The following is a 23,835-nucleotide window of genomic DNA, read 5'->3' on the forward strand; positions in this document are numbered from 1 at the left end:
CAGTTGAGATTGGACTGAGCCAGGAGGAGGAAATCTTGGATGAGGATGTGGAGGGGGACCCAGAGGCAGAGGATGAATCGGAGGTCAGAGACGCATGCAGCCAAGAGCTCTTCTCTACCCCGGCGGAGGCTATCCAGTCACAGCTGTCAGATCTTGGCAAAGCGCAAACAAGAGAGGAGGCCCATGGTAAGTGGATTTGATTTTGGGAACTGCTGAAGCGAGTTGTTGGGGGCAGGAGGGTTGCAGAAACCAGGCTTGTGTCTGTATGATGCGCACACCACCATATGCCTAGTCTGAGCGATGGAACAGGGTGCTGATCGACTCCCTCACTTTATTGGAATCTGCCTCAGATCTCCAGGAAACTCTCATGGAGATACTGGGCAATGCACTGCCGCAGGTTCTTTGGCAGAGCTGCTGTTTCTTGCCCCATCAATGGTAACTTTCCCGCGCCACTCTGCCGTCACAGGAGGGAGCGAGGGGGAGGCAGGGGAACCATTGTTGCACACAGCTGAGTTGCATAGGGGCTAGGGCAGAAACCGCAGGCTTGGAGAAGACCCTCCCTTGATTCCCTGCTCACCCTCAGCAGCGCGGTATCTTCCATAATGAACACAGCCTGGGGAAAATGTGAGGACAGGAATGATTATCAGGCCCCCGCTACAGTGCTGGCTCTCACCAAGAGCCATGTGCCCAGTGTACAGTAGGGTCCGGGAACACTGATTTACCCTGCCCCTGGGGCTACTCACCATTTTGGTGGTCTTGCGGCTCATGTGTGCTTCCCTGGGATCAGCCAGTTAGTGACAGGTGTGTGAATAGTGGCTGTTCTTTAAATCACTGAATCAGTGGTCAGTCTGTTGCAAACAGTACTGCTTCTGTAAACGGTTGCGTTTTGGCTTCACAGAGATGACCTTGGGAGCCCAGCCTCCCTCTTTGTTATCGCCGGCCGAATGGCTGTGCAGAATTAGAAAGCAGCCATGAAGAACTAAGGAGGACTTTCTGTGTGAGGTTATGATGCACTCCGCGGCCAAAAAGCAGGAATTGAAGGAGTGGCGGGACAGCGAGAAGAGGGACCAAAAGGAGAACGCGGCACGCCAGAATGAAGCCACGGAGCGGCTCTTAAAAGTTACGGAGCGCCAACCAGACACACTCCAGGTGCTACTAGCACTGCAAACAGAGCAGCTCCGCGCCCGCCCTCCCCTGCAGCTGCAGTCGCAAAACTCTCTCCCTTGCGCCCCCCAGACACCGCCAACGCACTCTTGTCAGCCTCCTGGCTCCAGTCTGTACCCGCAGCATTCCACTCCTGCCCCGTCACAGTCCAGCCCTGTGGACTCCCAGTACCCACGGCACTCAACACCCATCCCCCTGTAATTTAGCCCTGCTGAAGTCCAGTACCCGCTGCGCTGTACTCCAAAGGAGAAGGTTGGATATGACCCCTGGACATACAGAAATCTTTAACCATCCCCCACCTCCTCCTGGAACCTTCCCCGCCCCCAACCTCCTCGGTGCGGATGTGTATTTTTGTTTGTCTCCCTCCTCCAGTTGCTTTTTAATAAAAGAATTATGTTGGTTTGAAAGCAAATCTTTATTCTATTAATTGAAAGCAAACAGAGCCTGCAAAGCATCAGACAACTATCTTAAACCTTCATATTGCTTCGTCTGCACCAATTACAATCACCTCCTACCATTACAAGCACTGCACTCCCGAGCACAGCAACAAATATTAGTGGCTTTCAGCTTCAAATTGCTGCCTCAAGGCATCCCTGATCCTTATGGTTCGGCACTGCACCCCTCTAATAGCCCTGGTCTCTGGCTGTTCAAATTCAGCCTCCAGGCGCTGAGCCTCAGCAGTCCAGCCCTGAGTGAAGCTTTCACCCTTCCCTTCACAAATATTATGGAGCGTACAGCACGCAGTTATACGCATAGGAATATTGACATCGTCCAGGTCCAGCTTCCCATATAGGCAGTGCCAGTGGGCCTTTAAATGGCCAAAAGCACACTCAACAGTCATTCTGCACTTGCTCAGCCTGTTGTTGAACTGCTCCTTACTGCTGTCAAAGTGCCCTGTGTATGGCTTTCAAAGCCACGGCATTAAGGGGTAGGCGGGGTCTCCCAGGATCACAACGGCCATTTTGACTTCCCCTACAGTGATCTTCTGGTCCGTGAAGAAAGTCCCTGCTTGCAGCTTCCTGAACAGGTCAGTATTCCGAAAGATGTATGCATCATGGACCTCTCTGGACCAGCCTGCATTAACGTCTGTGAAACACCCATGGTGACCTTCAAGAGCCTGAAGAACCATTGAGAAATACCCCTTCCCATTAATATACTGGGTGGCTAGGTGGTCTGGTGCCAGAATTGGCATTTGCATGCCATCTATCACCCCTCCGCAGTTAGGGAAGCCCATTTGTGCAAAGCCATCCATAACGTCACGCGTATTTCCCAGAGTCACGGTCTTTTGGAGCAGGATGCAATTGATGGCCCTGCACGCTTCCATCAACACAAGTCCAACAGTTGACTTTCCCACTCCGAACTGGTCAGCGACTGATCAGTAGCAGTCTGGAGTAGCCAGCTTCCACAGTGCCATCGCCACACGGTTCTCCATTGGCAGGGCAGCTCTCATTCTCATATCCTTGCGCCTCAGGGCTGGGGCGAGCTCATCACATAGTTCCATTAACGTGGCTTTCACCATCCAAACGTTCTGCAGCCACTGCTCGTCATCCCAGACGTGCATGACGATGTGATCCCACCACTCAGTGCTTGTTTCCAGAGCCCAAAAGTGTGGTCAGCACCTCTGTGAATGCCACAAGCAATCTCGTGTCGTAGCTACTACACGTGGCGAGATCAATGTCGCACTCCTCTTGTCTTTGTAGTTTAAGGAATAATACCACTGCCACTCAAGACGTGTTAGTCAGATCGGGCAGCATACTGGTCAACAGTTTGGGATCCATTCCTGCAGACTGAAGAGGCAGAGCACGCAGTACACAAACCGTTGAAAGATGGCACCAAATGCAGACGCAAGCACAGGGATTGCTGGGATGTGAAGCAATGCATCACGGGGCATTGGGAGAGGACCCAGGATGCCCCACAACCCCTTCCGCCTTCCTACAACTCTTACTGGCACAAGAGAAAGAGGTGACCAGAGTGCACCACTCCAAGTATCGCTGCAAGTTCCGCAAGTGTGAACACACTATTGCGCAGGCAGCTCACAGTGTGAACACACAACAGCGTTTTCCCTTCTGTGCTCTCTGAGCAGCGCTATAACTGCTGGCACTGTGTAGACATACCCTTAGATAAACTTAGCACTTCCCTCAAGCCCAATTTCGTCATGGTACCCCAGCACTGGACTTGGACTACAACCTGTGTCTGTCTCTCAGCTTCTGGCTGAGGTTTCTAACTCCTCCCCAAGTCCTCTGATTCATTTTTCCCCACTGGATGTTTAAAGTGAAAATTGGCTTTGCATGTCACTTTCCTTGTGAATACCACCCAAGGGTGGTAATGTTCCAATAGTACGTAAGATCTCTGGAGCAGAAACTGTCTCTTAGCTACTTTTCTGTACTGCATAGCACAACGAGGGCCTAATCCTTAACTGGCATTCCTAGTTTCTACTGTAATACAAATGATAACCAATTCTAATACAGCAGCTGGGAAAAGCGTGACCGTCGAAGAGTGAACTCCTCCCAGAGTGCAGTACAGAGCACAGCTGGCGGAGCAGAGCCACCAAGAATTTAGCAAAGCAGAAGGCAAGGCGGCACATTTTTAGATTTCGGTCAGTCACCGTGGAACCAACTACACATACATCTTCATCTACACTATAAAAAAATTCCTGTTACCTGGACATTTGAATAAAGGATTCAGACTAATCCAGTTTAAAATGCTTTCTCTGCTTAGTGTGGACCAAACAGAAGTGTATTCATCGCCTACACACTATTGTAATAATCTTTGTATGAAATATGCCTTGTGAGGTATCATTTGAAAACTAACACCTCAGTCAACAATATCATGGTGAAATATATGTAGCAGTAGTATATGAAAAGTTATGAATTCCCCCTGTATGACATTATTAGCACAAGTTCAAAATCAGAAAGCCCTGCCTAGGCAAAAGCTGATAAACAAGCCTATCCTCAACAAGGGAAAATATGTTTACCTCAATTTACATATAAGTAGCAAACAGGTCCTTGAAACAGCAAGAGGAGGAGATGGTAGGAAATAGAAAGAACAGTTTGAATTTCAGCAAACAGAAGTGGGGAAAATAAAAGGAACATGAAGCCTCCTTCACCACCAGACTCCATGTCTCCGTCTTTACTGCTTGAATAAACTTTAGTTTGAAGGGTAACCTGCAAAGGAATCCACTTCAAAGGTTCACTGGACTATAAAAGAAAGTGGCAAAGAACCCCAAGTTGTCTCTCTTTCACCTAAGATGACAAAGGCACCAGCACCTTTAGGCCCCTGGGAGAGATCCTGACTAAGGGTATGTCTACACTAGCAAGTTTCTGAGCCACAAGTTATACCACTTTTATTAAAACACTGGAATTAAACCGCTGTGGCATGTCCACACTGTGCTCCTTGTGATGCTGGAGGGCATCCACATTAGCAGCTCTTGCAATGGCAAAGACAGCAGTGCATTGTGGTAGCTATCCCACTGTGCAACTGGCCACAGGATGCTTTGGGAAGAGTTTGCAATGCCTCATGGGGCAGGCACAGCGTCACATGACGCACATTTCCCAATCCCATTGTTCCATGGGCATCCTACTACATTGCCAGCTGCTTTCAACTGAAGGGGGAGTGTGTGTGACAGGAGTGTGCGCGCACATATGGAGGGGGGAGAGAGACAGTGTGTTTTGGAGGACAGAGTGTGTCAGCATACTGTCTTGTAAGTTCAGAGAGCGGCAGAAAGCAACCAGTCCTGAGGCAGGGGGAAACCCCAACATCAGCCCCCATCTTCCTCCCTGGGCTCTCTCTCTCCCTCTCTCTCACACACACACACAGACCTGCCTCTGTGTTCAACAGCACAAGCATTCCACATTAATGGTTTGCTTTGTGTCTCGGAGCAGATCAGGACGGCACCCAACGGCTGACAGAAATGGTGCTTTGAAAGGGGAGGGGTGCATGTCTCCAGGACAGCCAAGTTCAAAACCATGAGCAGAGCGGTCAGTTGAGGCATTATGGGACAGCTCCAGAGGCCAATTACAGCGCAGAAAGCAATGAAATTTCTACCCTGGCATTGAGCGCTGGAGCCTCTGCACAAATAGCCTTACGACTCTCGCCGAGGTGGTTTTTTTGCAGTGCTGCAACTGAGGAGTTTCTGTACACAAAGTGGCTTGGCAGCGTGCACATGTCTGCAGTTTGAGTGCAAAAAGCTGCTTTACTGCACAGAAACTTGCCAGTGTAGACAAGTCATTCACCATCTTGCAAGAAGACAGTGGGTGAAAAGGGCCATCTTAAACAAAGCCTTGAACCAAAACTTGCTCTCAGCCCTCCACACAGCTCCTCTTCAGCCAGTAGGGAGGATGTGCACCACTGACAGAAGGAGGGTAGTGTGGACATCAGCCACCACAGTAATTACTGTGGTGGCCATAAGTTGACCTAACATAGGTCAATTTAAGACTGTAGTGTCGACATGCCCTAAGTCTGTATGAAAAATTATAATTTCCAGGAAGATAATAAAAGTGAGACAGGAAGATTCAAGGCACAATCACACATCAACTGTAGAAACTCCAAAGCTGGGGTATCTGAAATGCTGGTCATGTTGATTGCTTGACAGAGCAGTTCATGGTTTGCTGCCTATCCCAAGTTCTGCTCTTATTTGGATGGGTCCCTCCAGTGTCTTGTAAGTCTAGCTTACAGAATGTTAATCAAACCCAAACTTGACTGTGTACAGGAAAAAATCCCACTGTTGTAATTGCCATAAGTAGGATGACCATATTTTCCCAAAGGGAACACAGGACAGCCCACAGGCTAGTTCACAGCCCTCCCACCGCCCACCCACACGGGGCCAGCCGGAGGCCCCCCTCACTCCCCACACACAAGCCTCTGCTGCCACCCACCCACGCGAGGCCAGCCTGAGGCCCCCCTCACTCCCCACACACAAGGCCCTGCTGCCACCCATCCACGCGGCGCCAGCCTGAGGCTCCCTTCTAACCCCTGTGCACGGAGCGATCCAAGCTACTTTCCTGAGCCCTCCCTCCTATGTGAGGCTGGCATTGCTGCTCGCTCCCCCCCCACCCCCACACATTCCTCCATGCCCTGCTAGGGATTGCACACCAATTTTTGGCAAAACCGTGCATTTGTCCAGTTTGCTCTTGCCAACTGATGATCAAATGGGACAAATGCCCAGTTCTGCCAAAAAAGTCGGAATGGCTGGGTCAAGGCTTAAAAAAGGGACTGTCCTGGCCAAAACGGGACACATGGTCACCCTAGCCATAAGGCAACATCACAACAAAGGTAACCAGATTTTCAAAGTGAAACACCACAACATCTGTCACGGGAGGCATGAGGGAAAGCATGGGTTGCTTTTGGTATTAAGGAGATGTACATTGGAGGGTAAATGAGAAAAATGTCCACTACTCTCTTTCCTTTTCCTTCCTTACTACCTTAGGGATCTGATTCTATATATGGGAAGGTTCCTTCAAAGACTCATGCAGAGGACGAGAGAGTCACAGCTCTTCTAATTTACACCTCCGCCTTGATCCTGCAGTGTCTCCCCTGGTGTGGGTCCACCATAGCCTTTTGTAACACACTTCACGAGGAGAGAACCCCGCTGTGCATGCCCTGTGGGCAGAGACTACACATTGGGGTTTAGGCACCAGACACCGTGCTTTACCCTCCATACATAGGTGCTGACTTTTATTTTTCCTGGTGGGTGCTCCACCCCGACTCTGCCCCAAAGCCCCGCCCCATTCCACCCCTCCCTTAAGGCCCCACCCTCGCTCTCCCTCTTCCTGTCCCTGCTCCACCCTTTCCCCCGAGGCCCCACGCCAGCTGCCGAACAGCTGAATGGCAGCCCAGCTGACAGCTGTGGCGAGTGGGTGTTGACCACCCCCACTATATTTTTCCATCGGTGCTTGAGCCCTGGAGCACTGACAGAGTCGGTGCCTATGACTGATTCTCTCCTCACTTGTACAAGTGTAAATCAGGAACAGCCCCAATGAAATCAGTGGAGTTACACTGGTATAAAATTAATGAACCACAGGTGGTTCACCAGCCTAGGAATCAGTCTAATGAGTGGCGCTGTGGTTCACTAGCAGATATAAACCCAATCTGACAAGCTAGAGAAGGCACGTCAGACTGGCAGTGCCAGCAGGAACCTGAAACACACTGCTTGAGCTGAAGAGCGTACTAAGCAGGGGTGAGTCTAGCTGGCATAACTATACTGGCCGTCATGTGCCAGCAATGCCCCTCTGCCATGTACATTGGGCAAACTGGACAGTCTCCACGTAAAAGAATAAATGGACACAAATCAGACGTCAAGAATTATAACATTAAAAAACCAGTCAGAGAACACTTCAATCTCTTTGGTCACTCGATTACAGACCTAAAAGTTGCAATTCTTCAACAAAAAAAACTTCAAAAACAGACTCGAACGAGAGACTGCTGAATTGGAATTAATTTGCAAACTGGATATAATTAACTTAGGCTTGAATAAAGACTGGGAGTGGATGGGTCATTACACAAAGTAAAACTATTTCCCCATGTTTATTCCCCACCCCCTCCACCCCCCACTGTTCCTCAGACATTCTTGTCAACTGCTGGAAATGGCCCACCTTGATTCTCACTACAAAAGTTCCCCCACCACACCCCCCTCCCTGCTCTCCTGCTTAATAGCTCACCTTAAGTGATCACTCTCGTTACAGTGTGTATGGTAACACCCATTGTTTCATGTTCTCTATGTATATAAATCTCCCCGCTGTATTTTCCACTGAATGCATCTGATGAAGTGAGCTGTAGCTCACGAAAGCTTTTGCTCAAATAAATTTGTTAGTCTCTAAGGTGCTACAAGTACTCCTTTTCTTTATACTGGCAAAGGCACTGCAGTGTCAAGACCTGAATTAACCATGTTTTTGGGCAGTTAATTTCCCTTGTTTCTTGAGGAAGAGGTGTTAGGGAGGGGGGGATGATGGGAGGACACCTGTGGGAGGGGAATGATCGGCCACTTTAGCTACCAGTTCTGCCCTCCTCCTGGCTTCACCGTGCACCAGGTAGGGCTGGAAGGGCCATGGGAAGAAAGGAGGATGGTAACTGATCGGCTGTGAGGAGCACATCTACCAGCTGGAATAAGCAAGAGGAATAGCAGGAACCCCCAGACGTTGTATCTACTTCAGGGAGCTAGTGTAAAGGCAGGGGCTCTGCACAGCCCTCTGCAGTACAGGAGTACTGTTGGTGTGTGGAATAGCCCATTCACCTCAGTGGGGTGTGCTCAGATGAATTAGGACACTTGAAAGAGATAAACAGTCTAACACATTAGCTCTGGGTGGTGTGAAATGACCCAATCATCTCAATGGGAATTCCCCTCTACCTCAGTTTCAGTTGTGGAATACCATTGTTCAAGGTAATCTCACTATGCATGTCAGTTTTAGAGCAACTGGAACATTAAAATTTTCTTCTCTGGGGGGCTGGGGACAGTATCTGAGGAACGCCTGAACCAAATTATTCCAAACTTGCACCATTGCCCCTGTTGTGGCATACCAATATCCTAGATCAGGGGTCGGCAACCTTTCAGAAGTGGTGTGCCGAGTCTTCATTTATTCACTCTAATTTAAGGTTTCCCATGCCAATAATACATTTTAACATTTTTAGAAGGTCTCTTTCTATAAGTCTATAATATATAACTAAACTATTGTTGTATGTAAAGTAAATAAGGTTTTTAAAATGTTTAAGAAGCTTCATTTAAAATTAAAATGCAGAGCCCCCCAGACTGGTGATCACGACCCAGGCAGCGTGAGTGCCACTGAAAATCACGCATGCCATAGGTTGCCTACCCCTGTCCTAGATAATCTCATTTTGTATGTGGATTTTAGAGTACTTTGAAAATTAAAAGAAGCTCATAATGCAATGGGAGGACATATATTGGGAACCTCTTGATCAAATGACCTAAATTTGCAACATAAATTCTACCCCAGTCCGTCAATAGCTTTTTAATTATTGCTTCCCCAAAAGGGAAGTGGGTGGTGAAAATTATCCACACGATTGATCCCGAGAGAGTAATATCAGGATCAGAGCTGTAGTTTGAGCCCCAAGTATGTGTAAAAAGTAGTATAAGGCAGGGTGACCCAGGTAAGCAGGGTCTCACCGCTGCTGATCAGGCTGGTCTTCCACAGAGCAGAGGGAGCCCAGCCTGCGCTCCCTGCTCACCCACACCTACCCCTGGCTGGAGCAGTGGAGCAGCTCCCTAAGGCTTCTGGAGGACGGGCCCTACCCCCCACAGGGGGCTGAAGCAGGGCTGGGTCAGCCTCTGCAGCAGCAAGCCCAGGGGCCACAAAAGTTGAACAGCTGCTACGTGATGAACACAGCTGTCTACTAGCTGATCAGCAGGGGAGGGGTTGCTTAGGAACTATTGATCCCTGGCTGGGGCTGCAGCTCTATTGCCAGTGAGTGCTAAGCACCTGGAGACCCAACGAGTCGGCGCCTATGCTTCCATATCTCCCCTTCAAGGTGAAAGTATTTTGCTCTTTTACTTAAGGACAGAATGTGTGAAACACCCACACAACAGTAGATTCCTTAAAAAAATAAAAATTGAGAAAGAATCAGATGAAAACAGAAGAAACAGTTCACATAGCAATATCTCCTCTGAATATTTTACAGGACCCAGAAAGGTAGTGTAACTCAGCTTAGTTACAGAGGAGGAAGTGAGACACGTAATGTTTTCCAACGCAATCTCCTTCTCTGAGCAACTTGGTCTGTGTAACAACCTTGCGCTGCTCTATCCAGAGAAAGAAAGCTGGTGTACCTCATCTCCCCCATCTCCAATCCAAGACTGCATACCCCATTTTCCAGCCCAGGTTTCTCCAGATTCAGACATCCATAGCAACAGTCAGAGAGATGCTGTATTCCCCCACCTTCAGGAAATGTGCCACTGAGAAGACAGAGGCCCTTTAACAATAGTTAAAAGCTGCCATTCAAATGCTTAACCACCAAACCCAAAGCACTGCCTTCCACAGATACTTGGCTCTGACTGGGTTCATTTTATTCAGGACTCTGTTTAAAACCTTTTGTGCATCAAGTTTTCCCTTACCTATAAGTAGATGCTAGACACTCTTTCATGATGAGCTTGACTGGAAATCTGAAGGCAGGGCAGGAATGATGTCAGCATGCAATAGCCCTAGTGGGGGCTGGGGCAGGGCAGGCACAGGAGTACATGGTGGGATGAAGTGCATGGATTGCCACTCTGCTCTCTACATTGCCAGCTCAGCTGGTCAGTCTGCTGGTGTTTATAAAACACAGGACAAAAAATACTTTCATCCCCCTCCAAGGAAATCTCCCTAATCACAGCATGATACAATGATGCTACATTGCAATATCATGACATCGTATCTGCCTCACAGAATATTACTCTTTTGACTAGTATTAAAAAAAGTAAATGCTTTGCTATTCCCAGTGTAGATGCAACCTTGTCAGTCCCAGGATATTAGAGAGACAAGGTGGGTGAGGTAATATCTTTTATTGGACCAACTTCTGTTGGAGAGAGAGAAACTTTTGAACACACAGAGCTCTTCTTCAGGTCTGGGGAAAGTACTCCAAACATCACAGCTAAATGCAAAGTGGAAGAGATTGTTTAGCATAGATGATATTTTCATTCCTCTGAACTGACAGCTTAAACTCCCTCATAGATTTCCACCACAACTTCAACAACCACCACTTGTCCATTCAACTCTCTCTGGAACACTCCCTCACTAGCATCAACTTCCTGGACGCCACAATCAGCTTAAAAAATGGAACTCTACAGACTATTATATACCAGAAGTCCATGGATCATCACACCTACATAGATCCAGCAACCACCCCAAAGACCCCAAGAAATCTGTTATCTATAGCCAGGCACTCAGATACCATTGAATATGCTCCAAGGAGGAAGTCTGGGATGTGCACCTTAAGTCACTTAAAGCGGACTTCAACAAAAAAGGACACTCCACCAGAGAAATAGATTGCATCATGCAACCGGCCACCCAAATACCCCGAGAAACCCTGCTTCAATACAGAAATAAAACCCTCTCTGACTACACATCCCTAGTTATCACCTACCACCCCACACTGGAACCCAGAGGGGGTATCAGCAAACAACTACAACCCATACTCAATGAAGATCCCATCCTGAAATAAATCTTTCCTAAACTCCCTCTTCTGGCCTTCAAATAATCCCCCAACCACGCCAAGCTCATCATCAGAAACAAGTTCCTCACAATCCAGGACACACCAACTCAAAGCAGATGCAAAAACAGATGCAAAACCTACAGACATATCTCCACTGCTACAATGATCAACACACCTCACAACACAAACTTTCAAGATCTACGGATCTTACACATGCCTATCACAACATGTGGTGTACCTCATCCAGGGCACTAAATGCCCCAACAACAACTATGTGCATGAATCCGGACAATCACTACACTCTCCAATAAACTCAGACAGGAAAATTTTAAAAGACCAAAAATACCCTATCACCTGTGGGTGAACACTTTTCACAGATTTCAGAGTAGCAGCCGTGTTAGTCTGTATCCACAAAAAGAAAAGGAGTACTTGTGGCACCTTAGAGACTAATCTATTTATTTGAGCATAAGCTTTTGCAATGAAGTGAGCTGTAGCTTACGAAAGCTTATGCTCAAATAAATGTGTTAGTCTCTAAGGTGCCACAAGTCCTCCTGTTCTTTTCACAGAGAAATCACTCTGTGTCTGACCTATCAGTTCTCATCCTCAAAGGAAACCTGCCCAACACTTTCAAAAGATGAGCGTGGGAGCTTAAATTCATAACTCTGCTAGACACGAAAAGTCATGGACTGAACAGAGCTACTGGATGTATGGCTTATTACAGCAATCTGTAACCCATTAACCCCCTCTGTTTGTCTTTTGATTGCAGAGGTGTTAATGGGCCACTCGACCTTGAACGGTCCCTTAGAATATGTGCTAAGTACTTATGCTGAACAATGTGTTCCACCTTGCATGTAGCTGTGATGCTTGGAGTACCTTTCCCAGGTTTGAAGAAGAACTAGCTCTATGTGGCTCAAAAGCTTGTCTCTCTCTCTCTAACACAAGTTTGTTCAATAAAAGATATTACCTCACCCACCTTCTCTCTCTTGCTATTCCCAGACATACTGAAAGGGTGAAAAAGACATACTTTTACAAAAATCTGAATTTTTACACCATTTAATCTGAAATGCCATAATCCATACATTTTAGACACAAGAAAATAATTTTGCCTGTACAACTCATTTAAGAAGTTAATGACACTAAAAGAGATGGAACAAAACTATTTTCACTTTTTTGATTTTGCTAAATTCCACTTTAAAGTTTTACCATCCCCCAACTGTGCGTTAGTCTATGGATCAGATTTGCCTCTTATACTAGTTTAATAAGGGTACAATTCAGTTTCGACTGAATTCTGTTTGATTCATCTATAAGTGAGAGGAGAATCGGTAGCTAAATCTCTACCTAATCTAGAACACAGATGTTAAAAATGATTTAGCCTTGAACCTTTTTAAAACGAAGTAGATTAAATCTGCCAAAACTTTGTTAATGCAGATTTAAGGCTCCTCACTGATGCCTCAAGACCTTCCAGATGAGCTAAATTTAAACTTCTGAAAACGAGGAAGTGAAAGAATAAAGTCACTTGCCACCCCCACAACGCAAAATCAATCCTGCCCCCAGCACACCAACAACACACGTACTAGCATTCTACTCTCAAAGATGTTACAGAACATTTGTGGAACAGAGCACATGAACACTTGGAAGACAAATTTTAACATCCTCTCTTTACTAAGGCAAAACTTAGTGTAGCGCCACGCCCTGGGGAAGAGGTCATCAGCAACAAGGATTGAACCTGGAACTCTGCATTTTTTTCAATGAGCCTCTACTGCCTGAACTGAAAGACTCATCTCTTTAATCCAAGTCTGCAAATGTTCATCAACCTGTGCGGCCAACCCATCTGCAGAGGGGTACATAGTACCACACCGACCTGATGTGAGTTACACTGGGTTTAAGTCAGGTATAGCAAACAGCTGCGACCTACACACGGCCTACACTCAAACACTGAGCCTAATCTACACAAACCACACTAGACTTGCAAAATGTTACCACTCCTTCATGCTTGCCCAGAGCATTTCTTCTGAGATATTTTCTTCACTTACCCTCACTAAGCACTGGAGACCAGACACGTGTCACCAGACTGCTGACAATCCCAATGATAAGAAGACACTTGTGTTCACCTCTGCGAACATAGCCTACAATACACAGCACTACCATGAAGCATACTTGATCTCTCAAGGTACTCATACACGTCTCTTCATATCACAGTCACCGCTCTGCCATGCTGCTCCACCCAATCCCTCCTCCATTCAATACAGCAGTACATAACACAATGAATATAGCTGAAATGCATACAGATAAATGCTGGAATTCAAATCTATGGAATACAACAGACAGTGGCGCATTCTTTTAGTCCTTCATAACTACTTATGATCGATGATGTCTTAACTCAGTTCATGCAAAGCATACTGAGAAGACGTGATTGCGCACCTGGAGATCAGTTTATGGCCTGAAAACTGAACGCAGATTTTCTCCCCTAAACATGCGCACACAAACACTCACAGATAGGGCTGGGGTGCAGAAGAAGAGGCGTGAAGGAAGGCGTGTAGACCATAAACAGGACTGGCCTTTGGGGGCCTCTTTATATTACACAGATAGCGCAACACCATCACAAAAGAATGCGAATACAATTTGGGGATGTACTAGCAGGAGTGTTGTAAGCAAGACATAAGACGTAATTCTTCCGCTCTACTCCACACTGACCTATGAGGGAAGATTGAAAACATTGGATTTCTTTAGTCTGTAGAAGACTAAGAGGGGACATGATAACTGTTTTTAAGTATGTACAAGGTTGTTACAAGGAGAAGGGAGAAAAATTATTCTCCTTAACCTCTGAGGATAGGACAAGAAGCAATGGGCTTAAATTGCAGCAAGGGCAGTTTAGGTTGGACATTAGTAAAAATTTCCTGTCAGGGTGGTTAAGCACTGGAATAAATTGCCTAGGGAGGTTGTGGTATCTTCATCATTGGAGATTTTTAAGAGCAGGCTAGACAAACACCTGTCAGGGATGGTCTAGATAATACTTTGTCCTACCTTGAGTCCAAGGGTCTGGACTGGAGGACCCCTCGAGGTCCCTTCCATGCCTACAATTCTGTGACTCCAAAATGGTTAAGAAAATATTTTTTGACATGTGGCAGGACTACAGCCAAGTCAGTCACGTGTGAACGGAAAGGAAATGCTCCCCGTGTCAGTCAGTTGCTTGTTGAATGGTGAAAAAGCAACTTCTAGTGGCTAAACTTACATTTGTTTAGAAATGATTAAATGCAAAAAGCTAGCATTAATGCAACGCTAAGTCTTGTTATCTAGTACAATATAGTCAAGAATTTCAAACCCAAAGGTTGCCCTTGCAGTGTTAACATCCTGTATATTTTATATGGTATACTCTAATAAACAGTAATACACTAAGGTTCACATTTAACCAGAGTTAGGAGTTATGGAAAGTATTACATTTCTGCAACATGGTCAAGTTAATTTAACTACCGCAACCTTATATTTTGAAATTTCATGACTGTTGAGTCCTCGATCTCATAACCTTGATGATGCATATGTTTTGGCATTTAATTTCCCAGGAAATTTTAAAGGGGAAAAAACAAAGAAACTCTGTCAGTAGTAATTCGATTTTGCACCTTACAAGCTCTATTCACTTGGCTGGGCTGTCTCAGTTTGAAACCATGACACTTCAAAAACCAAGGAGAATGATATTTTTTCTCATTGAAACAATCATACCAAAATCCTTCACCAGCAAAGAGGGAGATGTTTTAAAACTGTCTTCCAACTAATCCAAAAGTATATTTTCCCTACAAAGGACACTATTTTGCAGGTCTGCCTATGCAGGAAGCTCCCAAGTCTTTGCTAATCCTCAACGAACGGAATTCACCAGTCATCCTGCCTGTACAGCAGGGAAGGCAGGGCCGGACCACAACATTTTAGCACCTGAGGCGGGAAGCTCAAATGATGCCCCCATGCCCCCTCGCTTGGGCCAAAACTTCGAAAGGTCTCAATTCTTCCTTCTTCCTGTTCTACTCCTCTCATGGTACTGCTCTGCTACCTACCCCAATAAAGGAGAACTAACAACTTAAAATGCCTTGTTCAAAAATTTTAAGTAACTCTTAAGTTAACTTTCAAACACCTGAACAGAAAATGTTCTTGTCTGCATAGTAAACACTAGCACTTTTATCTGTTTGAATAATCAAAGTGGTGCTTTCTGTGCCTTCTTGGTTGCAAAGATTTGAACTGCTTCCTGCTGAAGGTCCACAGTCTTGGCCAGCTCATGCTCTACTGAGATGGTTGCAAGGCCGACCAGCCTCTCCTGTGTCATTGTGGAGCATAGAGCATCAATATCGCGCATGTCATCATGTGTCAACACTGTCTCTAGTGCCCTGCATTGCTGGTGTAGGTCTTCTTCAGGTAAAGTGAGGAGTTTTGGATATCATACAACATCCCAAATATATTGCTGTGTTCCATGAGCTGCATGAAACGTTCTTCAGCTGACTGTATTGCACAATCTAGAGCACCTGGTTAAAGAATTCAACTTTGAATTGTTGTTTGGGGTCTCTTATGGGATTATCCCGTGCCTCGTAATCTTCGGTGACACTTCTATTCTTGAATGGGTGGGAAAATAGCTTCAGTGTGAAGTTCCTCTGCTAACTTCTGTGCACTCTTCAGAACATTTTGAAATCCCTCATCTGACCGATAAGACTGTAGGTATGACTTTGCTTTGTCCAGTTGTTCCATTGCTCCAGATATATCAAGGTCAACACCTTGGAGTCTCTTGCTTACAACATTTATTTCAAACAGTATGTCATGCCACAACACTAAGCCACAAAGAAATTTGAAGTTATGTATGTTTCCGGTGATTCCATTTCCCTCTGCCACTGTTCTCCCACGAACAGTTCCTCTCATAGCATTATCCTCCATAACGGCAACTGTGGCATCATCTATCTTCCCAGTTTGGTGTTTGATAGGCTTTATCGCCTCCACTTGACTTTCCCATCCTGGAGCACTCAGTGGATTCAGTGTCAGAGAGGATGTTCCCAGATGTTGCTTCAAAATTTGCCATCAATGAGTTGATGCAGAAAAAAAAATACATAGATTCTTTGAATTACATCAAAAAATTCAGCAGCCTCACTAGAAGCTGATGCTGCATCACTGACCACCAAGTTCAATGAATGAGAACTGCACGGGACAAAAAAACCTCGAGAGTTTAACTCTCGGATCCGTGTCTGCACTCCTCTGTTCTTTCCTCTCATGTTGGCACCACTATCACGGCCCTGACCTCTCATGCCAGATATCGCAATTCCCGTATCTTCCAGCTTTTTAAGAAGCACATTTGTCATACCAGCTCCTGTAGTATTATCAATGTCAATACATTCTAGAAAATGCTCTCTGACAGTCACCATTGCAGGGACATTTTCACTCGGTTCTGTTGTTGTTACAAAATGCACCATTAAAGTCATTTGTTCCGTATGGCTGATGTCAGGTGTGCAGTCCAGAATAACAGAGTAATATCTTGCTGACTTCAGATCTGCCACAATCTTCTGTTTGACTTTTGTTGCCAGAAACTGTATGATCTCATTTTGAATTGTTTTTCCAAAGTAGTGGTGTGTACACATTTCTTGTGTGGTGACTCTTCTTAGATGCTCCTGGAGTACAGCATCAAACTCAGCCATCAGCTCCACAATTTTAAGGAAGTTTCCATTGTTTGGCACATATGGCTGATCTGAAGTGCCACGCAGTGCTAGGTTTTGGGTAGCAAGCATTCTCACAATGGCAATGAGCCTTTTCAGAACATTTTGCCAGTAAAGAGACTCTGATGCAATCTTCTCTTGATGCTGATCATCTATCGTGGCCTTTAACCTTAGTCTCATCTCAAACTCTTTCCACCTATGGAATGCTCTCTGGTGATCTGCTGCTTTCTCATGGCATGCCAGATTTCTAGCCAGATTTTTCCGGTCCTTTTTTCCTGTAGAACCCAATGTCGCTGGAATATTAGACTGGAAGAGTTTGCAACAAAAACAGTATGCAGCATTCTGGGTTTTTATGAGTACTTGAAGCCATGGCCTCTTCAACTTTGTCACCATTGGGGATTTCATGCCAGTAACGTATTGGATGGAAACTTCTATGTTCATTGACTTTGGGGGACATGAAGTTTTTCACATGCTGTAGCCACGTAGTACAAGGAAGTCCCTCAGGCTACTGCTCAAGTGGGTCCACAGTCCTGGATCATCTAGACTTAAGGAACTAAACTCAGCAGTAGCTGTTTCTTGCGCCTCCACCACACTCTTCTCCAATCTACACTTTTCTTCAGGAATATGCACGGTTACATCCATTTGAGATGGAGATATGGATGCTGCAGTAGCTGCCAGGTCACCTGCACTCTGACTAACTGGAAGATCAGGCATCTCCTCACCACTCACATCCTCACCGGGGCTGGAAGGCTCACCATGAACATTTGTGTCTATGTATCTCAAGAGAGCTCCTTCCTGCTTAGATAGAAAAGCTTCCTTTGCTTTCTTTCTTTTTCTGAATACTCCCCCAGAGGGGCGTTTTCTTCTTTCACTCATGACTGCTGTTCTGTCCCAGCTATAGTGGCTCTCAACACTCATTTGAAGGGGACAAATAAGCAGACTGGTAGCAGAGCCTGAGTGAGGGAAGATATCAGCGTCTTAAGGGCCTAACTGGCTCCTACTACTTCAGTTTACTGCCTGTTCTCCTCAAGTGGGTTCAGGGAAGCAGCAGGAAACAGGAAGCTCCCTGAGAAGCTGGTGTTAATCAGTCCAGGCTCCTAGGGGTGCTAAAGAGGTACATAAGAGGCTCCTCCTCCTCTCTCTGCCTGCAGCTCCTGCTGCTTTCTGTTATTCCCTCTCACCTTTTCTCCTGCCTGCATGTTATGTCTCTTGTGCCTTCCAGCACAGCATTCCACCATCTCTGTGCATCTAGAGCAGAGAGAACACATATGCACCAGCAGCAGACACAATTTTCTGCACTCTGGGTCCTAGTGGGGGCCCCCCCGGCCCAGTCTGGCACCTGAGGCGGCCGCCTCAGTTCGCCTCATGGTAAGGACAGCCCTGAGGGAAGTCAACAGAATATTAATAATAGCAACATTTAGTGACTGGGCTTTGAGAGGAGTTTTAAGTTTGCCCAAGACAGCCCCAAAACAAACTTTAACCAACACAGCAAGAGCTGAGTAGTAGGTTGTTACAATATCTGGAAAAAAAAAAACATGGATTCTGCAGGGGGGGTGGGGGGGGAGTAATTTTTTACCACATTGTTAATACCAACAAAATAGTCCAGCTCTACACAATATGTATAGTTGCTGCCATTTATTTTCATCATTTTAAGGCAACTGCATTGCATTCTAGAGTCAGCGTGGGAAGAAGCTGTGGGAAGAGAAACTCAAGAGGTGTGAGGACCACACAGCCAACAACAAGCAGAAAACACGACTCACACTACTGCTGCTGGAAAACTTTGTTCTGATATCAATGCTGTCAGGTTTTCCTGGCCATTCCATTTTTGGACCATTAAAAATTAGAATTCGGGGGAGGGGGGTGGATGAACTTACCAGAGTCCTCCTAGGGCCAGATCCTGCAAAACTGCCAGCAACTTTGCACACAAAAGCTGGTGGAGTCGATAGCCAGGGTACGCAAACGCCACTGGAGAAAACAAGTCAAAGGTGCTTGGGGGCAACATGAGAAGTAGAAATCTGAAGGGCCCCAGTACCAACTGGAGGGAGAGAGAGAAAGATGAGGGTTACACAGCTGACGAGGACAGGACAGACATACAGGGTGGGGTGAACAGCTAAAGAGCACCCAAAGCAGTCTGGAGGGGGAGAGACAAGGGTTCCCAGGAGCTGGAAGGAAGCACAGCTGGAAGGGAAAAATGCCAGTGTGACATAGAACGTGCTCCTCCCATCCCCAATTTGCTCCCAGTAGCTGTGAGCAAAGAGCATGCACAACTGGTCATGCCAATAATAAAATTCACTTTGCACTACTGTTGTTATATGCATGGCTGGGGTTAAACAGCAATTGTTGCTACACCAATAAATCATCATCAGAAAGTACTCCTGGCTAGGCCAGGAGTGAGAACAGATTCTTAGCTGTGCATCATCAGGGCAGTGAACTCTGTAATAAGTACTCCCCTAACCCACCCCCCATGACCCCACTCCTCCATGTGACAGGTGAGATATAGCCCCATACTATGTAGCAACCTGTCACTGAATGAGAAGAAGGATGATAACAACTGAAAAGTGGACAGAGGATAATACCTCAAACACAATGAAGTCCAAACCTGGACAAATATTTACCACCACGACCACCTAGGTTGTATATAGCACTTTTGGTCCATAGATCTCAAAGCACTTTACAAAGGAGGTCAATATCAGCATTCCCATTTAACAGATGGGGAAACTGAGGCAGAGAGAGAGAAGAAAATTATTTCCTCAAGGTCATCCAGCAGACAAGTAGCAGAGTCAGGTATAGAACCCAGGTCTATGCACTAAAATCCCCTTCCAATTAGTTTAATTCAGTGGCTTGCATTTCACTCAGAGATAACAGAGCAGTGTGTCTTTTTGCGGGTTGGTAACCCCTGCACCGCTTGTCATGCCAAGAACAAAATTCATTTTCCATTATTGTTCAGTGTGTGATGGCGGGTAAATAGCAACCGTTCCCCCTTCAGCAGAACGTGCTTCCGGCTGGCCCAGGGTCCAGAACAGATTTTTCGCGGTCGTGTGATGGGGTGGGGGGGCCAGGCCGTGTTAATCAACACTCCCCTTAACCACCCCCCACGCCGAGGTGCCCCCTTCCCTCCTGCAGGCGGCACAGCGGGGGCTGCCCGCTCCCCTCCCAGCCGCCGGCGCTCTGCGCCCCGCAAGCCGGAGACAGCGCAGCCTGCGGGCTCCCCTGGCCGCGGCGGCTGCGGGCGGGGTGCGCGGCGGCAGGGTGAGCGGCAGCGCGGAGCCCCCACTCGTTTCCACCGGAGAGCTTCGTCCCCTCTGCAGTCACCGGGCTGAGAGGCCAGCAGCCGCCTCCAGCCCACCCCGCTGCGTCGGACCCTTCCTGGCCGCCCGGCGCCGGCGCCAGCCCGCTCCCCTCTGCCCTCTCCCGGCACCGCCTCACGCACCGGTCCCCCTTGCTGCTGCGGCTGCTGGCGGCGGCTGGAGCCGGGGCTGGGTTTGAAAGGGCCGCCAACCAGGCCGCGGCTGCCGGGCCTAGTCCAGCCGCGCAAGGGGAGGAGCAGGAAGCGGCGGCCGAGCGGCCCCGGAAGGAACAAGCCCGGCGCCAATCCGCGGCCGGGCCAAGCGTGGCCCGGCTGCCGGCGCCGCCCTGGGTTTGGTTCCCGGGAGCCCCGGCTCGGGCTGGGCGCTGAGTTCTTACCCGCCCCGCCCCGCCCGCCGTTCCGGGCTGTTGCGCCCCCGACACCGCCTGCCGCGGGAGCAGCTCGCCGGGACTGGGCTGCAAGGAGCGGTCGCTCGAGGGGTAGCTCTGCCGGACATCTTCTTTGAAGGCAAAGTTCCGCTTGAACGCAAAGCCTGGACACCTGCTTCACCAACTCCGGTCCCCTTTAGCGCTTTCACCGTGGTCCAGTCCAGCTCCTGTCCAGTCCTTCCCCGTCCATGCTGTCTTTATGTATCAGGTGCAATCCCCGTCCCAAACAAGCGTATTCCAGTAGTTGGCACCCTCCTTTTATAGCCCTTCATGCCCCTGCTAACCCCACTATTATTTACTTCAAGAGTGTAATGTGTTTATTTGTAGTTATACAGTTCATGCAAAGCATGGCTCAGCATAGACAGGGCTGGCAGAGCCTTATTCATACCTTAGCCCAGGAGTGGGCAAAATACGGCCACGGGCTGGATCCAGCTCATCTAATATTTCTGTCCGGCCTGCCAGGCTTTTTGGCCTCCCCCTCTCTGGGCCACTAAAAGTCCCACGGCTCAGGAGGGCACTCAGGCAGGCTGCCTGCCCGCCATGGGCCCCATGCCACTTCCGGCAGCTGCTGGCATGTCTCTGTGTGCCCCTGGCTGGGGGGGAAGGTGGCTCAACACACTGCGCTGCCCCCAGCACTGTCCTCACAGCTCCCTTCGGCCGGAAACTGTGCTTGCGGGTGCGGGCAGCGCATGGATACACGCTACCCCCTCTCCCCCAAGGTGTGCACAGAGACGTGAAAGTAGCAGCCGGCCACTTCCGGGAACGGCGTGGGGCCATAGCAAGCAGGCAGCCTGCCTGAGCCCTGCTGCGCCGCCGGCCAGGAGCCACCTGTTGTGAGGGCCTCCTGGCCAGAACCTGCACCTTGCACCGCCTCCTGCACCCCAACCCCTTGCCCCAGCCTGGAGCCCACTCCTGCACCAAACTCCCTCCCAGATCCCACACCCCTCACGCTCTTCTGCACTCCAACACTCTGCACCAGCCCAGAGCTCCCTCCTGCACCCAAACACCCTCCCAGACCCTGCACCCCCTCCATTAATATAGTAGAAATGTGCGGCCCGTGATGACTTACCAAAATTCGTGGCATGGCCCCCCTGTGAAAATTATTGCCCACCCTGTCTTAGCCTAATCAATGTCTGAAAGATTCAGATTTGCATTCAACCACTAGATGTCTCTGTGTGCTGTACAGCTTTAGTCCCGCCTAAGCAACACAGACAAAGCTGGAACTCAAGCTGTGGGGAAGCTTATTCCTGAGGGCATTCTGCGCCCAAAAATTAAAAATTCGGTGCACGATATTTTAAAATTCTGCAAGTTTTATTTGCCAATAAATAAATGCAGAGGCTACAGCATAGCAATGGGGAGCACAGGCCACTGGCTGCTTGAAGGTGGGAGATCACCCTGGAGCCTCCCCACCCCGAACCCTGGGGACACGGACTCAGTGATGAGGCTGCACCCTACCCTGACACAGCACAAGGCCCGAGCCTGCCCCAGAAACACCCTGGGACCCTCACCCTCTGCGCCAGGTGCACCAGGTGTGGGACAGGCAGGCTCAACCAGGCAGGATTCAAATGTGGATGGGGCTTGGTGTGGGGGGATCCAGGTGTGAGGTAAGAGGATTCTGTGTGGGACACTCTGGGTGCAGGTAGCTCAGTGGGGGGTCTAGGTTTGGGGGAATCTAGATACACAGAGGCTCGTTAGGGGGGTTCCAGGTACAGGGTCTTCCAGGTGAAAGTGTTTGGGCCTCAGCTGGGGGGTCTGGATGCTGGGGGAGTGGGGCTTGGTGGCGTGCAGGTCTGGGTGCAGCTAATTGGGGGTAAGTGGCATGGGGGTCAGATGTGGGGGATCAGCGGGGTGCAGGGAAGTGGGGCCCATCAGGGTCGCAGGGAGTTTGAATGCAGGGAGTTCAGTGGGGGTGATCTGGATGCAGGGATGGGGGTCTGGAGGCAGGGGTCTGGATACAGGGGTTGAGGCTCAGTGGGGTGAGGTTCGGGTATGCAGGGCTAGGGGGGTTCTGAGTGTACAGGGTGAGGCTTAGCAGGGATATCTGGGTATGGGAGGTCTGGATGCATGGGGGTTGGACGGATGGGGGAGCAGCTCCCTGCACAATGACCCCTCCCCCCGCAGCTGAGGAGTGATGGGTGCAGGAAGCAGTGGAGGATGCTGAGCTTCCTGAAGCTGGGGGAGGTTTCTAGGAGTATGTCTGACACAGCCACTCCTTGCAAGGGAAGAGGAAGTCCCGTCCTCTCCTGCCTCCAACCCAGCTGGAACTAGCAGCTGATCCTGACTCAGGGTAGGAGCTACTGGCTAATGTGTCCCCAGACCTGTGGTGATTTACCTCTCTGCCAGCTGCTCTGGGTGCCTGAAACAATGTACCTGTACAGCTACGGAGTGGTGCATGGCTGGTCTTTCAGCTTCCCTTTGCTTCCCTGTGAGAAAGTCATTTTTCTGCAGGGAAGCAAAGAAATCTGCAGGGGACATGAATTATGCGCATTCACAGTGGAGCAGAATTCCCCCAAGAGTAGAAGCTGTTTATCTGTAGTTGTTTAGTAGCTGTTTTGTTTAATAAGTAATGTGATTCCATGCAAAGAGGATACTAAGTACTTTAAGAAATGTATTAAAAAGGCATTAACTTACATGAATACCTCTTCCATTATATCAGCCCCCCACCCCAGAAAAAGTTTCTTTGCCAAGGCATGTGTTGGGAATCATTGTGAACACAATTCTTGAGGATGCTACACCGCCACTGGAGCTGTTAAGGAGAGGGAATAGTGCAGAATTGGTAGGCTTCTGTACAAATACGAACATCTGTCTAAAGCACTGTTATGCTCAGAGGTACTAGCAATTGCTTGGACCAAAACATCTTTGAGATTGAGTGTGCACTCACCCTTCACTTAAGATAGTTGTAAGAAACACTTAAGGGGCCATATCTAAAACCAGGCATAAAATATAGAATCTTTCCAGAAACTAGCAGCATGGCCCAGATCCCCATGGGAAGGGGGTTTCCAGAAACTAGCACCATGGCCCTAATCCACAGAGGATTCCGTGGGGTATTATGGTCAGGTGTGTGTGAAGGAAACTGAGAACACACAGAACAGAGAGAGAGAGGCAGTAGCAAAAAGCAAGAAAG

At 48.2% G+C, this 23,835-nt stretch overlaps 1 protein-coding gene across 1 annotated transcript in view; it reads right to left on the reverse strand.

Annotated features, from left to right (window-relative positions):
* The window catches only part of SRBD1 (S1 RNA binding domain 1), a 227,048-nt gene extending 206,432 nt beyond the window's left edge, over positions 1-20,616 (reverse strand). The window contains exons 1-2 of the mRNA XM_073339107.1: positions 20,407-20,616; positions 18,851-19,011 (exon numbers count right to left, since the gene is read on the reverse strand). The gene's annotated coding sequence lies outside the window, so the exon portion shown is untranslated. The remainder of the gene's footprint in view (positions 1-18,850; positions 19,012-20,406) is intronic.
* Positions 20,617-23,835: the final 3,219 nt, after the last annotated feature.

This window comes from Lepidochelys kempii, chromosome 3, assembly GCF_965140265.1.
Source record: "Lepidochelys kempii isolate rLepKem1 chromosome 3, rLepKem1.hap2, whole genome shotgun sequence".
Lineage (NCBI taxonomy): Eukaryota > Metazoa > Chordata > Testudines > Cheloniidae > Lepidochelys > Lepidochelys kempii.